Raw genomic sequence first — 12,379 nt, forward strand, 5'->3', positions numbered from 1 at the left:
ATGCTGTATATATTTGCTAAATAAAGAATTTGGTATTCATAGCGCTAACGACATGACTTGCTTACCCTTTGTGTAGACATTCACATATTTGAAAGCAAAAGCCTAGGGCAAATGATTTCTCAAGGTCCTCTGCAGCTTGGTTATTTCATAGTTCTGTTTTCCATCATTTTAAGAGATTTTACTAGAGGAAAAACACTGATGGTGTTGTCAACACATCAGAATTCTGTTTTCTATGTCATCACTTTCCATTTTACCTAAATGTATAATAGGACTATATTTTTCTAACAGCCAGCACTCACTTGATAGACTTTTTAGAATTTGTGGGCATTATATATTTCATTTGATACTATACACATTAACAACTTGTATTATTCTTTAAAAAGCCCATTCATTTGTAAGATAGCCCTGTTAGTAAGCTCTACTGTAAATCATTTGGTACACAGAACTCTGTGTTCCCATCAGTAATGAAGTAGGCATTTTTATTCAAATGTTAGCAGGATGTTCAACTCCCAGGATAATGATTAAGCGAAGATCTCCTTTTTTATTCTGCAGACAAAGCAGTTACCATACTTACAGTTTAGGCTCTCAGGGACAAAAATCTTAATGGAGGCCAAGATTTTCTCAGACTTTATGGAAATAACCTTTTAAAAAGTTTTCATTCTATGGTCCCTCTCTATGGCAATTCTGATTTCTTTTTCCTGGGGTCAGAACATTCTTGACAGGCTTTCCACTCCCATGGTATTCTTTAATACTATTGTGATTTCCACATTTATCTTTCTAATAAATATTTCATCTGTCTGAAGGAATAATCATTGTGTGTTTACTAAATGACAAAATGACTTACAAAAATGTACTTAACTGAAAATCAGCCTTTCTTAGAATTACTAAAGGATCTTCTTAGAGCTTCTCCCTCTGCCTTTTCAAACTACTGTTCAGCAATAAGATGACTAGTAACTTCATGTACTTTTTTATGATTAAAACTATAAACTTGGTGCAAACTGGTACTCAGCTGGCACTCACATTTTACAGTATGTAGATGTAAGCTTGGATCAGGCATGTACATAAGTGCATCTTTTATTCTGTGTTCATACACCATATACAAAATATTAAAGCATTAATCAGGGTGTTTTTGAACACGGGTGTAAAATTAAACAAAATTAAGAAAGGCATTGAAAATTTGTATTATTGATATTAAGTTATTGAAGGTTTACATCATACACCTAAAGGTTTACATATTATCCCCATACCATTTAACTAGGTGAGCATTTTGCAAATAAGACGAGAACAAAACCAGTGATCTATTACACACAGTGACATTCAGCTATGTCACTTGAAGTGTACATTTTAAAATTAAATTTCATGTGCAGTAGTACAGATGAGTCTGGGACAAAATAAGTATCTGATGCATTCACAGAAAACAGCTATTTAAAGTCATATGAGTTGAACAGTTTCATCTGACATATGTCAGACATTGAATGAAAACAGGACAATATTTGAAGGTCACCAGCTGAACATCTATACTATAGAAAAGACCCTTGCTACTTCAGATAGGGTGCCACAAGGCATGGAATTATATTGTCCCTTTGTACATATTTCAGAATTTTTGTCATTGTTTTTTATTTTTCTTTACCTTTAAAAAAAGTATATATAGTGATTCTCAATATACTTTAGAAATACGTAAAGCTGAAGAAATAGTGATTTCAAATTTATTAAGGTGAAATGGAGATCTGTGAAAAAGCTGGACTTTGCCTTACCCAAAAGACACATTTCTGCATTCAGCTGTCAAGTTAGCAATATCATGGGGCTGAAATAACACTCCTAAGGAATAACTTCTTCTCAGTGGGATTTCCCAGAAACTACAAGAGCCATTTCTATTAACTCTGATCCCATTTCCTAAGCATCCAATGTTGGACTTTTTGTTGATATACATGGATGCATTTCAGATCATGTCTTATCTATAAACACGTTGCAAAACCCCAAGGTTTTGCTTTTAGTTTTGTAGTTGTTTTTCTTCCATATTTTTTTCTGGCATAAAAGAATAAGTACTAAGGAATGCATCTTATTTTCCTCGAAAGTTCAGAGCTAAATGTTACAAGAAACTGAATTGAGTCTACAAGTTAGGGTTCTTTATGAGCCTTGCAGATGGAAGTGTATGAGTGGCTGTCCTATCCACAAATTACAAGTACGTAATCAGTCTCTAAGATGAGCAGCCTTCAAAGGAGAATGAATGATACAGTTAAGTGTATCCTTTCAAGGAAGTTTTGGCAGTGAATGACTATAATTGACCATCTTATCATATTTTTGCTCCCCATATTTAGATGATTCCACAGCTTTGTGGAACTGCAAGCTGACAAGTAAACTGATAATTTTAATATGCTAGAATACTTGTAAGGATATAAAATGACTGATTTACCAGTACAACTGCCCCCTTGCAACAAAATCAAGTCTATCAATTTAATCCTTTTTGTTTAGTATTCACTTCTACTGCTCCTCAAAATTCCCTATATTATTCCTCATCTCACCATTGCATGTAGGTACTTTATCTTGTTTTAAGATCTTTCCTTTGCCTACTCTCAACCTTAGAGAGATAGATTCAGTGAAATATCTGACCATTACTGAAATAAGCTACAAAAAAAAAAGAAAGAAAAGAAGAAAAAGGTCAATCTGTATGGTACTCTTCTATTCTCCTCTACTTACCCACATGGATATTCCGCCATACTTTGATTTTTCCTTTTTGGTAAGGAAGTAATGTAGAGAAAGTTAGGTCACACAGGTGTTCAAGGGGAATTTTAAAATAAACATGTTTTGGATTCACTGATCTATACTATAAAAAGGATGATTGTCAGCTATGAGCAAATTTAACACTCAAAAATCCTTATAGGACTGACAGCAAATATGCACGTGATAGCTCAATCTAGCCTGGCATGGTGGCTCATGTATATAGTCCCAACAACTCAGGAGGCTGAAGCAGGAGAATTGCTTGAACCCAGGAGTTCAAGGCTGCAGTGAACAATGATTGTGCCATTCACTTCAGCCTGGGTGAAAGTGTGAGACCCCATCTCCTAAAAAAAAAAAAAAATTGACCTATATTTTGACTCCTCCAGTTTTGCACAAAGAAGAGTTAATGTCCAACCTGAAATAAGGAAATGACCTCATTTTAAATTAAAAATGAATAAACAAAAACTAATGCCTAAACTATTTTTTCAGGTTTTCTCACTTAGATGTTCTGCTGGCTCACCAAACTCAACAGGTATAAAATGGAATCCATTATTCTACACCCTCCCAGAGTTGTACTTTCACTTCCAGAATGTGAATGGCACCAAGGCATATAAATGGGGGTGGACTGGGAGCAAGAGAAGCTAGTAGTACAGAAGTATAGAATCAAGCTGCCCAGAAGAAAGCCTAGGATCTGATCATAAATCTTGTTTAAAGATTTTTAAAGGCCAGGTGCTAATCCTGGTGCTTTTGGGAGGCTGAGGCGGGAGGACGGCTTGGAGCCAGAATTTCAAGACCAGCCTGGGCAACCAAGTGAGACCCCATCTCTACAAAAAAAATAATAAAGATTTTTAGCTGCCCTCTCTTGCTAGGGTTATGAACATTTTCTTTTTCAACTCAGCCTAAACTTGCTTTTAGTAATGCTGAATAGTATCACTATCTGACTAGCCTTTCAAGCCAGAAACCTTTCCCTTATGCCCATATCTAATAAGTGACCCATGCCTGTCAGTTCTACATAGCATATCTCAAATCGCATGGTTCTCAAAGTGTAGTGCCTGGACCAGTGGCATCAGCATCCCCTGGGAACTTGTTAGAGAGGCAAAATCTTGGGCCCCACCTCAGAGCAACTGAAACAGAAACTCAAGTGTAGGATCCAGCAATTTGTTTCTCAACAAGCCTTCCAAGTAATTCTGATGCACACTCAAGTTTGAGAATCACTGTTCAACTCTGTCTCTTCATTGGTATCACCATTGGTAATTGCCATCTGCCTGCATCATCTCTTATCTAGCTTTTAGCAGTAGTCTCCTAACTGGTTTATTGGTCTTCATATTTGATTCCTCCAATCCATCCTCCATACTACCACCTGGGCGGGCCCTCTATATCACAAACATGATTAGTGACGTCTTTCTCTAGTTCCTCCTTCCCTAGAGCAGTGACTTTTTTTTTTTTTGAGTTGGAGTCTTGCTCAGTCTCCCTGGCTGGAGTGCAGTGGTGCAATCTTGGCTCACTGCAACCTCCGCCTCCCGCCTCCCATGTTTCTCCTGCCTCAGCCTCCTGAGTAGCTGGGATTACAGGTGCACACCACCACGCCTGGCTAATTTTTTTTTTCTTTGTATTTTTAGTAGAGACGGAGTTTCACCATGTTGGCCAGGCTGCTTTCCAACCCCTGACCTCAAGTGATCCACCTGCCTTGGCCTCCCAAAGTCCTAGGATTACAAGTGTGAGCCACCGTGCTCGGCTGAGCAGTGACTTTTAAACCATGTTCCACCAGGTGTGGTGGCTCATGCCAGTAATCCCAGCAATTTGGGAGGCCAAAGCAGGAGGATCACTTGAGGAGTTGAGACCATCGTGGGCAACACAGTGAGACCCTATCTCTAAAAAAAAATAATAAATAAAAATAAAAAATATATATTTATTTAAATAAAATAATCAGTGTTCTTAGGTAGCCGTTTCAGGGGTTGCCCTTAAGCAAGAAAGAGGTTCAGTGGGCAATAAACCAAACTTCAAATTTCACAAGCAACATTAGAAAACCACTGGCCTACAGGAAAAAAAGAGATGCACCTTAGTAGGATACAGGCTAGGGAAACCCATCTATATCTGTCTCCAGCATACTTCTCTATGCTTATCTCTTCTCATGCTTACATTCCACATCACCCTCTACCTGTAAAGACTGATTGCAGTTTCCCTAAGAGACCAGGGTATTTGATATTTCTCTGCCACTTATTCTTTTGCTTAGAACATATTCTCATCCCTACCATTTGTTCATCTGACAATACCAAATTACCATTCCCTATTCTCCAGCAGTCCACACTCACATGCCTGGCCCTAGTATTACTAGCATTACCTCCTCCATGAAGCGTTTCCAGATATCTGCTTCTCATTCCCCTACCAGATGAAACTGTTTGCCCATCCTTTGTGCCCTTACTATAGCAATAATAGTGGCAGAAGTAATAGCTAATATTTATTGAGCATACACTATGTTATATGCCAGGCATTGTGCAAGGAGTTTTATGAATTATTTGCATGCCATTTTCAACGTCATAACTCTGTGAGGTATAATTATTATTCTCATCTTAGAGGTTAGGAGATTGAGATTTAGAGAGATTATTCTTAATCTACTTGCCCAAGCTGTACAGTCAATATGTGGCCGAATTGGATCTTCTCATGGTTTTAAACCCCAAAGCATATGCACTTGCCCTCTACTACAGAATTAAAGAGGACACACTCAAGCTACAGCATTTTTAAAAAGGAAGAAAAGGAGAAGAGAGGAGCGAAACCATTCTGGGTTGCAAACAAACGTATCTGAGGACTGGCCCTGAGCAATTGGCCACTAGCTTGAAACTTCAGTTTTACACTCTACTTAATACCCAACACCTAGATTGTCATGAAACCCATGCCAGGGTAACCTGTTAGGATATTAGTGCCTATATCATTCTTCCTGCTGCGGGTGTTCCATGAAAGAAAAAAGATAATTTTTTACTTCTCACTTATCAACAAACCTTGTATCCTAGGCATCAATGTGGAGGGATATGGGACAAGGGGATAGGAGGAGGGAGCACAAGTGGTCCACAGAAGGAGAGGGAAGGAGGACTAAATTCTCTCTGAAATTGGGAGTGGGAGTGACAGAATTGTCAGGTTTTTCAGGGATTTCACAAATCGCTGTAGTTCTGATGGAGGGATCTGATATGGATATCTAGAAAAAATGGTCACTAGGGAAATAACCCTGTGCACCAATTTCAGCATGAAGAATGCCTTTCAGTAATCATGATCAACAACTAGAGACTCCTCCTTACATTTTCCATACTGAGTAAACCTCAGTGTACTAGTTTGCCATTGCTGTTGTAATAAATTACCACAAAATTGACAGCATAAAACAACACAGACTTATCTTAGAGATCTAGGGGTCAGAAGTCTGAAGTGGGTCTTGATAGGTTAAAATCAGGGTATCGGCATGGCTGAATTCTTTCCTGGAGGCTCTAGGAAAGAATCAGTGTTCTTGACTTTCCCACTTTCTAGAGGCCGTCCACCTTCCTTGGCTCATGGCCCCTTCTTCCATTTTCAAAGTCAGTAAAATCAGGCCAAGTTCTTCTCATGGGCCCATCTCTCTGTTTTTCTCTCTTTTGCTCTCTTCTTCCACTTTTAAAGATGCTTGTAGTTACATTGGGCCCACAGAGATAACCAGGATAATCTCCCTATTTTAAGGTCAGCCAATTAGTAACCTTAATTCCATTTGCAATCTTAATTCCTCTTTGTCATGTTCACATGACACGCCATATTCACAGGTTTCAGAGATTAGGACACAGACATCTTTTGGGGGGGGGGGCATTTCTCCCACCATAACCAATGATTCCTGTAGATTTGAGTGGAGAGCTATTTTAGATTACACACATCATTGCCTTAGTAGGTTTTGATATATGAATCTTTTAAACTTATTTTAAAAATACCATGAGCAAGTAAATTCATAGAAACTCCATACCTACAACACTTGATTATTTTATTTCTCTGTGTATAGCACAGTCCCTAGCTCTCTACTATGAACTTATGAGTGAGGACTATGTTCCATATTACTTTTTGTTTCCCCAGCACCTAGCACCATGCCTGGCACACTGTAGAGACTTATAAATGTTTGTCACAGTAATAAATAAATAAAAAGTGCTTCTTCTGGAAAAGAACATTTGTAGAGTTGTATTTGTAACTTAGTTCAGAGCTGTACATATCTAGAAAAATGAATCTACTGCTAAAAAAGAGGGGAAAAAGCTGAACATACACCATTTAAAAATCAATTTAAAATAGATGTCAGAGGCATTTTTTATTATTTCTAAATTAGATCATTCATCAGTGGAATACAGAGCAAAAGAAAGGGAACTGCTCCCCTAAACCAAATGAATTCTTTCTTATAACTCATTTCAAATCAATAAGGTGAAAGTCTCTTCTAAAATATTACGATTCATGAACTTCATTTACTGCTCATTCTTTTGGTTTCATCAGAATAGCCATGTTAATATAGTACTAGAATTGTTGATATTTTATTGCATTGCCACATCTTATTATTATGTATTAAATGCTATTATTTATGGTCACTACTTAATCTGATGTGAGACAGAAAAATTACTGAAGGCTCGGCACCTCAGAAGTAGGCATTTTATAGGGACAAAGAACTGACTAGGAAGAGTCAATGGTCCTTCAGCTGCCCCTCAGATCATTAACTACAAGTGGTTATTTGTTCTCAGGCACTGTCCTGTGCCCAAGTTGTTACTGCTGTGATATGTAGATGAAAGAGAATATATTTTAAATGTTTTAATATGAACTCAATGCTCATGAAAGGTGCCAGATTGAAAGCATTGGGGAGTCTGAAGTCATCAGGTTACGCACTTGGATGGTTTCAAGTTACAGAGAGTTGCTTGACCCTGAATGACCGTCATGCAAGAAGGTGAAAACATAGTTTGCTGAACTCCAACAGACTGACAGAGAAGAAGCACAGCAGCATCCCAAAGTGAAGCATTTTCATCAAGGAGGAAGACTCAAGACTACTAGCTAAACTTCAGCTTGAAACTATTTATTATAACACCAATACTAGTACGGATGGAGTGAGTGAGTGATAGTGGCGTTAGAATACACAATTGCTTTAAATCAAGGAAAAATATACTATTACCAACTCACTAAACCACTTAACAAGGAGCAATCTTTTAAATGGTGTGTGTATTCCAATTTAATCGCTAATCTTGATTCCATATTGCATATCTGAGAACAGCCCTGAATTTTCTAAAAATCATACAGTGTTTGAACAGAAAGACAGTTGGAGTTGTTCAGCCCAAAGTTTTTATAATAGACTTGAGAAAACCAATGCTCAGAGTGAAGAAGTGACCTGATGAGAAATGTATTACTAATATAAGACTGAGAGTAGTGCCCAGGCTTTCTGATTGACAAACAACGGCTTTTCTACTATGTCATGTTGTCTTTCTAAAAGAGGGAAACTAGCTGCTCTCTGAAACTTTTAAATATTTAGTGCCAATTATTTTTATAAGTGTGCATTCTTTGGGTCTGTCAGGCATTTTCCTCTCCATTCTGATCCATTCATTCACATTAGCTTAGTAAGACTAACATTTTCCACACATTTAAACTTTCCTAGTGTGAAAAATACTTTGCAATTAGTATTGCACAACTGGCAGACTCACAATTACCAAATTAAAAAAATTATTTTCACAAACGACATTATATGCAAAAATCTCGACTTACTTTTTAAGTAAGTTTATCTTTTAATGTCATTTTATTTTCTGATCTTACATTTTTTTTCCTATAGTAATCTGAACTTTTTGGCAATAGTATTCCCTTAAAGACAGTACCTCTGAAAGAAAGGCTAATAGAACTACATGTATAGTCAAAACTGACAAATCCATTTTAAATTTCTGATACAGACTAATATCCAAGAATTGGAGCCCAATTAATGAAACACTTAATGAGATATTTGTGTTATATTTTTAGAAGGGCAATGCAAATTCTGAGAGTTTGCAGATTTCTTTTTTACATACTCTTAAAGAAAGTATCAAGTGATGCCAAAGACTTACCACAAATTCAGATCATCCTTTTGACTTTTTTACAGCTTGAAATGAGAATTCACATTTGAATAATGACACATAGCATTGCAAGATATAGGTAGCAAAGGGAAAAAAAATCAATGCTTTCTATGCCTTAGTTACTAAGGACTGAACATTGACCAATATTTTAATAAAAATTAAAACCAATGAGGGAGATCCTTCATCTTGCCACATTTTCTCATGTAGTCCACCTAACAGTGGACTGACTATAGAGAAGCAAACACTCTCAAAGCTCCATTTGAATTATACCTACATTGGCACATTTACCACGAAAAAAAGCACAATAACTTTTGCCCCAAAGTTGCTCAATACCTGTTTATTGGACATATAGATGGATAGATGGATAGATGAAGAGAAGGTATAATGGAAGGGTAAACAAATGAATGCAATACCTGTGTAAATACAAATATTTTACATAAGACTTTACTAAAGAATCAAAACATTCATTTCAGGAGGCAAATATTAATGCCAGTAAAATTTTCTGAATGGAAATATCTGTTCCATTGATATGGAGAAATATTTATTTGTAGTCAGTAAGAACTACTAAATAGTTTTGCAAACATCTTCTCTGGCTACTGCTGTTCCTACACACTCTGCAGATGTTCCCATTAGTTAAGAAGACTCCTGATTTTAGTAGCTGTATGTGGAAAAGGTCACAGAATTATTCAGACATGTAAGACGCCTGCATATTTGTTTTTGCAAAGACTAAAAATTATGAGGTACAGACACAAGCTTATCTATAAAATGGACAAACAGACTTTAAAAATTTTAAAACGATGCATTTCATTTACACGACATGCAATAAATATAACAGACTATATCACCAAAACATTCCATTCTTTTCACATTATGTAGCTATGTGTTCAATTCTCAAAGTAAAATTCAATGTAAAATGCACATACCTTGATAGGTCCAGAAGTTATGGGAATCAAAAAGGAAACAGCGGAATAAAGGTCACTCTTGTAATTCCTGTAAACAAATTAGGCCAAATTATCCTTCAAACATATGTGCATTCAAATCCAAAGCAGTCCTTATATGAAAGAATGGAAGAGATACATGTAGGGTAGGGTTGGAAGTGCAGATGAGGGTTGTGAATATAAGAATATTCATTGTGCAATTCACAAGAGATAAAGGGGTCCGTTTTTTAAAAGGTCTACTTGAAATTTCAACTAATTATATTAATTATGCTGCTAACAAAGAATTTCTTAATTATAGAAGAGTATACCTGGAGGAGTATGAAATTCTCACCCATTCCACATAGACTCTCCCAACTGAACACTATTCAATTTCCTTTTTTTTTTTTCAATTTTCACTCAACATACCAGTCATTTTGAGACGAAATGCCCACAATTTCAAGGAGTTTCCACTAGTATAAACAATTTATAGTAGTCCTAATTTCTTACATTAAAATTGTCCTTTACAATTTATAAAAAAAATCATATACGTATTTCATCTATTTCTCAAACAACTCTGTTATAAGATTAGGAAACTAAGGCCCAGAGAGCTTAAATGGCTTTTGCAGACTCACATATGTGGTTAGTGGCAGAGCCAGGATTAGAATGCATGTCCCCTCACTTTTGGTTCAGTCCTTTTACCAACGTCCCACATGGCATCTTTTATTCAACAGGTATAAAACTGACTATAAAATGTGTCTCCACTGTGGTTTGGATATGGTTGGTTTGGCCCTGCCAAGTCACATGTTGAGATTTGATCCTTAATGCTGGAGGCGGGGTCTGGTACGAGGTGTTTAGATCATGGGAGTAGATCCTTCATGAATAGCTTGGTGCCCTTATCACGCAAGTAAGTTCTCACTCTTAGTTTCCATGAGAAATGCTGGTTGAAAAAAAAAAAAAAGCCTGGCACTCTCTCTCTCTCTCTCTCTCTCTCTCTCTCTCTCTCTCTCATCATTTAATCTTGAATATGCTAGCTCCCCTTCACCTTCTGACATGATTGGAAGCTTCCTGAGTCTTCACCAGAAGTGGATTCTGTTGCCATGTTTCTTTACAGCCTGCAGAACTGTGACCCAAATAAACCTCCTTTCTTTATAAATTACACAGCCTCACGCATTCCTTTATGGCATGACAAATAGACTAAGACAGTCTCCCATGTGCCATGCTTGGCACTAAGGAAGGAGCTGTGCTATTATATAATGATCCCTACTAATTTACTCCACTTGAGAGATACACTTCTTCCTCTGATGTATATATACCCAGTATGAAGTCACCTGGATTTTTAACACATGAACTTTTAAAAAGTCATTCATGGCAGGTGCGGTGGCTCACACCTGTAATCCCAGCGCTTTGAGAGGCTGAGGTGGGTGGATCACGAGGTCAGGAGTTCAAGACCAGCCTGGCCAAGATGGTGAAACCCGATCTCTAATAAAGACAAAAATTAGCCAGGCATGGTGGTGGGTGCCTGTAATCCCAGCTACTGGGGAGGCTGAGGCAGAGAATTGCTTGAATCAGGGAGGCAGAGGTTGCAGTGAGCTGAGATTGCGCTGTTGCACACCAGCCTGGGTGACGGGGCAAGACTCTGTCTCAAAAACAAAAAAGAAAAAAGTCATTTATTAGTAATGTAAAATTGGTGCAATATTTATGGAGGGCAACTTTTCAGTAGGTACCAAAACCCCTAAGAATACATCCTCCTTGTGATCAAGTTATTTTACATTTAAACATTTCAAAAGGAGTTATCAGAGATATATACAGAGAGGTATGTATAAGAATTTTTCATGATGTTTTTATAGTAATAAATATTGGAAATTGCCTAAATATCAAATAATTGGAGTCTGGTTAAATAAATCAAGGATTTATTTCTGTGATGGATTACTAAGCAGCCATTAAACATAATATGGGAACTGTTAGATGTTAATGATCACTTCATATAATTTCTATGTATGTCTTTAATTTGCTGCTTCTAAATGACATTCTGGAAGAGATGGGGGAAAGGGGACTATATATTTTTCTTTTCATTTTTTGGTGGTTTTTTTCAACTCTGTCTCTCTTTGTCTCTGTCTCTCTCTGTGTGTAGGTCTGTGTGTTTATGTGTGTGTATGTATATATATATGTCTGTGTGTATGCACATATCTAATATATTTTATTCACATAGAAAGATGTTCAAAAATATTTATTTAAATAAGCACATTATAAATTAACCACAATGTGAGTTGAGCTTAGATATATATGTATGTAAATTATATATGATTTTCTTCTTTCTGTGTATCTGTATTTTCTAACTTTCCTATAATAAACATATATTACTCACATATAGAAAGTTATTACATGTTTTTAATTCTTCAAAAATCCATTTTAGAAAAGGCAGTGTGGGCCACACAGGGTGGCTCACGCCTGTAATCCGAGCATTTTGGGAGGCCAAGGTGAGAGGATCGTTTGAGTACAGAAGTTCGAGACCAGCCTGGGCAACAGAGTGAAAGCCTGTCTCTACAATAAAAATAAAAATATTAGCCAGGCAGTGTGCTGTGTGCCTGTAGTCTCTGATACTTTGGAGGCTGAGGTGGGAGGATCATTTGAGCCTGGAAGGTTGAGCCTGCAGTGAGCTGTGAGGTTGAGGCT

The 12,379-nt window shown here is 37.0% G+C and overlaps 1 protein-coding gene across 10 annotated transcripts in view; it reads right to left on the minus strand.

The window, feature by feature from the left end:
- TENM1 (teneurin transmembrane protein 1) overlaps positions 1-12,379 on the minus strand; it is an 841,958-nt gene that overhangs the window by 811,791 nt on the left and 17,788 nt on the right. For 9 of the 10 annotated variants that reach the window (XM_009235231.2, XM_002832080.2, XM_054545040.1 and 6 more), the window contains one exon: positions 9,713-9,779. The exons of the other annotated variant lie outside the window; for it this stretch is intronic. The gene's annotated coding sequence lies outside the window, so the exon portion shown is untranslated. The remainder of the gene's footprint in view (positions 1-9,712; positions 9,780-12,379) is intronic. 10 annotated transcript variants of the gene reach the window in all.

Source organism: Pongo abelii, chromosome X (assembly GCF_028885655.2).
Source record: "Pongo abelii isolate AG06213 chromosome X, NHGRI_mPonAbe1-v2.0_pri, whole genome shotgun sequence".
NCBI classification, from domain to species: Eukaryota; Metazoa; Chordata; class Mammalia; order Primates; family Hominidae; genus Pongo; species Pongo abelii.